Below are 7,151 nucleotides of genomic sequence, written 5' to 3'. Positions count from 1 at the left end.
TAAGGATATATGGGCTATAATTGGACGCATAACCGCCAAATTTTATGTAGCTAACTTTATTCTACTTTCAAATATTTAATATTACCTTTTAAGGTGGTGTAGAAACTACTTGAACCTGTCAAGCCACTCCATAAAAGCTTTAAGGAACTTAGCTTTTAAGATTGTTGGAGAGCTACTCTATTCTTATTTTTCTTTCTATGCTTATTTTTCTTATTATGCTATTTTTTTGGAGAGCTACCCTATTCTTTATTCTACTTTCAAATATTTAATATTACCTTTTAAGGTGGTGTAGAAACTACTTGAACCTGTCAAGCCACTCCATAAAAGCTTTAAGGAACTTAGCTTTTAAGATTGTTGCAGAGCTACCCGAACCTATTAAGTCATACCACAAAAATTTCAAGAATACGTATGACCTATAACTGAACATATGATTGGCAGTTACCATGAATCTAGCTTTATTATTTTCCTGAAAATTTAAAATTAGTTTCTGGAATTGTATGACAACTAGTCAATTTATTCCAAAGAAACATCAACGATATAACTGGGATAAAGTTTGGCACACGACTGCAAAAATTTCATGCAGCTAGGTTGTGTGCGATCTATCCGAACCTGTCATGCAATTTTATTAAGACCTTAGTGATACGTCTGACCTACAATTGTGCATGTGACTGTCGAGTGTCATTAATCTGACATTATTATTTTTACGAATATTTAAAATAAGCTTTTAGAGATATATAGTAGCTTTCCAACCTTATAAGGCCATTGGACAAAAACTTCATTGATATATCTGGGTTGTATATATAATTTTCCTAAAAAATTATTTAAGAAAATTCTACTTTAAAATTTTTCGGCAACCGAGTTATTAAAAGTCTAAATATATATATATATAATGTTTCTATATATATATATTTATTTAAGAAAATTCTACTTTAAAATTTTTCTGCAACCGAGTTATTAAAAGTATATATATATATATATATATATATATATATATATATATATATATAATGTTTACACACATATATATATATATATATATATATATATATACGTGTGTGTATGTGTGTGTATGTATATATATATACATATATATATAATTATATTAAGTGAAATAAAAAAAATGTATACCTTTGAAAATTTAAATTTTTTTTTTTGTTATATAAAATATTATGGTAAAAGTATTTATAATGATTGTAATCAAAGTACATAATAAAAATTATAATATGTTAGTTTTAGGTACAACAAAATAGTTATATATACGTATAAATAGATTAATAATAAAATTAATAATAATGTGTAAGTAAAATTTATTCAAATTTAGTAAAATTTAAAAAAAATTTTTTTTAAATACTTTTATATTTTTTTTTTAATTTATTGTGCTTACTGTGAATTTGTATTAACAACATTCGTTGTACCAAGTATCATCATACTTTTAATATTAGCCACTTCTGATTCTAATCTTGCTAATTGAGATTTCAAATGTATATTTTCTTCCTTATCACTTATCACAGAAGATTTTTTTATATGTCCATTACTATTATTATTATTCACATTATTGTTGTTGTTATTACTACTATTTAGATTTTTGCGTTGATGATGTAATGTCCATTCAGTTGTACCAATTGATATACCAGAATCTCTTTCATCACTTGAACCTTCATTATCCCATGGTGGACTTGATTGTGATGATGGTAAATATTCTTGTTTAATATGCTGTAATGCTAATAGTGCTGTTGCTGCATCCTTATCACCCAAATGAGATTTATGACGTAATTTAAGTGGCAAACTATTATGTAAATCAACAGCTGTTACTAAATTGTCACCACATGTTTCATTATCGTCATCATTTGATGTATTCGATGATACATTACAATGTGATAAATAATCACATGGTGATGTTGAACCACCGTTATTATTATTATTATTATTATTATTATTATTATTATTATTATTATTATTATTATTATTATTATTATTATTATTATTATTATTACTATTATTATTATTACTATTATTACTATTATTATTATTATTATTATTATTATTAGTATTATTATTATTTTTATTATTATTATTATTGTTATTATTATTATTATTATTACTATTATTATTATTATTATTACCACGGTTATTGATACAAATATTTGTATTATTATTTATTTCATTCATGTTAGAACTGTTATTGTTATTACCCATGTCATTGTTATTAACATTACGACGTGATAAATTCAATACATTATTACCATTTAATACAACACCATGTATTGATGCAGCAGCAACAACAGCAGCTGCTGCTGATGCAACTGCTGCAGCTGCAACAGCTGATGCTGATGTTGGTGATGATGATGAACCAGATACTGATGACGGTGATGATGATAATGATGATGACGAACCGATAATTAATGATGTTGGGCTATTACAATCAATATTTGTTGTACCTGCTGCTGTTGATGATGATGTTGTACCGGGTGTTATTATTTTTGATGATAAATTAATTGTATGTTTCATTATATCATTGTATTCTCGATCATGTATATCGTGATGATGTTGAATATGATAATGATGGTGATGATTTTGATTATTATTATTATTGTGGTGTGAAGATAAATGTGGTGTTGTTGTTGCTAATTCATCAAGACCATATTGTTCAATATAAGGTGGCGGATTATTATTATTTCCTAATGTTATATTTCCATTATTATTGTTAATACCATTATTTCTTATTTCTCTTGTTGATGCAGTTGACGATGATGATGATGGCGAAGATAATGAAGGTGTTGCAGAGCTGTTATTATTACAACTAATTAAAGTACCATTATTTAAATTATTTTTAATTATTAATTTCGGCGATGACATCGCACGATTTAATATTGATGATGTTGATCCAGTTGGTATATCAATTTGATCATTTGATAATAAAATATTATTTGGATTAATTATAGTACCAGAATTTGTTGTATTGTTACCAGAGAATGGTAAATGTCCAGACAAATGATGATGATTTGTATGTGAAAATATAGAATGATGATCATATGGCGATGTGGATGATGGTGTTGGAGCAGAAGATAAATTGCCATTATTACTACTGCTGTTAATGCTGTTATTATTTGAATTTTCATTTCTTTGATCAAATATTGGACGGTGATGAAAACTATTACGTTCCAAACGTCCACTAATATTCGATGATGAATTAGAATTATTTTGATTTCCATTATTATTGTTGTTGTTACTATTATTATTATATATATGATGACAGATATTATCATCATGATGATTACAATTAGTATGATGAAAATGATGATGATTTGATTGTAATTGCTGTTGCTGATGATATATTACTTTATTTTTATTATTATTATGATGATGAGAATAACTTGTTGAAGAAGTACTGTCACAAGATAGTATACTTTGATGTTGTTACAGTGGATGTGGTTGATTTGAATGTTGTTGTTGCTGTAGTCCAGGTGAAGTTGAATTACTATTATTTAAATTCTTTTGATTTATTGTTGTACTTGTTGAATAAGAACGTGATGATATATAACCAATAGGTGAATTTAGTTGAGATGATGTTGGTTGATTTTGTAAAGCTGTTGATAAAGATGATGATGAAGAAGAAGAGGATGACGATGAAGATGATGAAGATAATATATTTGTAGTATGATTTAATAAAGATGATGTTGTTGCTGTTATCGAGCTACCAATTGGAATGTTACTATCTCTTCCACTATTATTATTATTATTATTATTATTATTAATATTATTATTATTGTTATTATTATTATTATTATTATTATTGTTATTATTATTATTATTATTATTATTATTATTATTATTATTATTATTATTATTATTATTATTATTATTATTATTATTATTACTATTACTATCTATTAAAGAATTTGTTTGTAATGATGGTTGTATAACAGATGTTAAAATTGGACTTGATGATAATGGATAAATAATTGTTGGTGGTACTGTATTTGATATTTTAGCACGTTTTGTAATACTTAAAACTTGTTCACTTGTTGGTAATGTTGCTAATATTTGGTCAACGCTAACTAATTTTTCACCACATATATTAAATTTATCTCTAATGGCATCCAATTGAGCTTTAAGAACATGATTCTCTTTTGTTAACTCAACAACACGTTGTTCTAATACCATATCATTAAAACGTCTTTTTTCACGTGAACGTTTTGCTGCTTCATTATTACGACGTCTTCTATCCCAATAGCTCTCATCTTTTTTATTATCTGGTATAAATTCCCGTTGTTTACGTTGCGTAAATAAATCTTTACGTTTTAATTGATTCATTTCATAATTACTTTGTGAATAGCTATCATGTTGTGGTGACATAGGAGACATAGGTGATCTCGGTAATAATAATCCATGTCCTTAATTTTACAACAAAAATTAGAAATTAAAAAAAAAAATAAAATTAATTAAATATGCATAAGAAATGATCAATTATTTGCAAATAGATTATGTAATTCCAACCTCATTTCTAATACCCTTAAGAGAACTTTCGACAAACCCTTTTACTTTCTTTTCCCTCCCATTTTTATATCCTTGTTTGTAGTTTTGTCAATTGGAGTGACTGTACCGATCCTCTTCCGAGGATTCCAATGTAATTTCTAATACTCTTAAAAGAATTTCCGACAAACTCTTTTACCATCTTTTCCCTCCCATTTTCATATCCTAGTTTGTAGTTTTGTGAATTGGGGTAACTGTACCGATGTAATTTAAGGCATTTGCTAATGAAATCTTTCAAGACCAAACATCCTTTTAACACGAATCAGTGCGAGACTCCGCAAGGCACCCTCTCCCACCCAACGCGGATATAAAACCGCACAACCTTCCTCCCGTCATGGATCAACGTTTGAAAGAAGGTGTGCTGGGATCATCTCTAGTAATTCATTCCACATCCTAAAAATATCAAATGTACTCTATGTGAGGAAACCTTACTCTAACATAATTACGTAGTTCTAAATTCCATTTACATTAACAAAAAAACCCTCTTTTTATTTGTAAAATTTTTATATCTTTCTAAAAAATTTACCTGAATTTGATCCATTTGAGTTACCATTAATTGATAACGCTGGTGAATGTGTCATACGCATATTTGATATTATTCCTGAGTCACTGTTATTTAAATTATTATTACTATTACTTTTATTGTTATTTGTATTGTGTGTTGGTGATGATGATGAAGTATTACTATTACCACTATTAATAAATGGTGTTCCTTTCAAACTGTTATGAAATGATAACGGTGTATTAGAATAATTTTGAGCTGGTGTTTCTCCGTTAACAGGGGAACTAGAATGATGTTGGCGGGCGACAAACTCCGCCACCATTATTTTTTCTCTTAAAACATCTGCAATAGATAAAAAATAAAAATTATTATAAAAAGTAGGTGCATATAACCATATATTTTTTTATAACATTTTTTTTAAAATTATTATGTTAAAAAAATGAAAATTTTAGGCAAAGACGCATATTTCTAATTTTTTCATTATTTATCTAATCAAATTAAACAATTGTGTTGACATAAATATCTTTTTTCATGTGTTTAAGTCATTTTTCGATCATCAATTTCATCTATTTTATATTTTAATTCAACAATAATTACAGCAACAACAATAGCAAGTTATAAATGAACATACTAGAAAAGTAAAAAACTCTAAGTCACTCACAAACTATGTTATGTAGTAAATTACAAATATAATATCAAGGCTAAAGTAGGTAATAATTTAAATATAAGCGATTATGAAACAATAGTCACAATTGTTAAAGAGAATGAAAATTATAGAAATGAAGATAAAGAATTAAAGTTCTTAAAATATCAACTCGATGGAAATTTTTTCATACAACTGCAGAGCAGATGGGTGACGTAATCAAAGGAATGAGTAAAGACAGAAAAATTAAAAAATTTTTCTCCTCGAACAGGACCCGAACCAGTATTCTACCACTTTCTAGGTCGTTCTACCAACTGAGCTACAGATGTATGGAGAAATTGCCGACGAATTGTTCTTCACATTGCTTTATACTGTAATCCACATAATTAATAAGTATTGTTTACATTCAGATGCTACGTGCAATTTTTCATTTGAAACACACAATCTTAAGAACATGTATAAATAGGTATTGTGCCTATTACACTAATATACTGACTTACTAATACAACATGCAGTTGTTTTAATTAATAAGTATTAGTAATCATGTAAATATAAATTATTTTTAAAATAAAACATAAAATGCTACCAAAATATTTAACAAACAGATAAATTTATGTCGAAAATGTACACAATTACTGTTTAAGAAATATTTTTATTTGGGATTAAATTTGTCTAACAAAACTAAAACACAAAATATGTTACTGCATAACGATCTTAAATTGTTAAATAATCTGCTCTTTACTTTAGAAAGTAACAATTATATAAAAAAGTTTAGGAGGACCTTAATTAAGTACATAATTGAAAAAAGATAACCGACTTAGTACCAAAATAAAATTTTAGATAAATAAGTGTTTATGACAAAATATGTATTAAGTTTAATAAAAAGTTTTAAAAAAAGTGATTTAATTTGTTAAATTAAAAAAGAAACATATATATAATAGTATTTATACTTAATAAAAACAATAATCAAAATAAATAAACAACAACAACATTAAGAGCAGCAAAAGCAACAACAACAGCAGCAAAAACAAAACATATATATATATAATAGTACTAATACTAAATAAAAACAATAACTAAAATAAATAAAGAACAACAACACAACAGCAGCAAAAACAACAACAACAAAATTAATGTAAAAAAAGCCAAGAAAAGTAATCTAATTCAAGAACTAATTTTTGCTTTTTTTACCCTAAAATTCTTTTGCAATCTCAAATTATTCTTAAGCTGAGCTCACGTGTCGAATTTCCCACTTAAATTTCTATTAATTACTTTTCGTAATTCAAATATAAAAACACAATTATAAAAATTTATGTATCCCGTTCATATAAAATGTATGTAGAATGATAATAGATGCGCAATCATATATGTACATATGTATGTATTTCGAATTTTATTTTTTTGTATTTGATATCATTACATGTAATGACATATTAGTAAAAATGTTATAAAATGTCTAAATACCCAAGTATC

At 26.2% G+C, this 7,151-nt stretch overlaps 1 pseudogene; it reads right to left on the bottom strand.

The window, feature by feature from the left end:
* Positions 1-1,158: 1,158 nt before the first annotated feature.
* On the bottom strand, positions 1,159-6,929 carry LOC129616766 (putative uncharacterized protein DDB_G0286901; annotated as a pseudogene).
* Positions 6,930-7,151: the final 222 nt, after the last annotated feature.

The sequence above is a fragment of the Condylostylus longicornis genome, unplaced genomic scaffold (assembly GCF_029603195.1).
Source record: "Condylostylus longicornis isolate FDR11 unplaced genomic scaffold, ASM2960319v2 ptg000286l, whole genome shotgun sequence".
Lineage (NCBI taxonomy): Eukaryota > Metazoa > Arthropoda > Insecta > Diptera > Dolichopodidae > Condylostylus > Condylostylus longicornis.
This window is presented reverse-complemented; position numbering and strand designations above follow the sequence as displayed.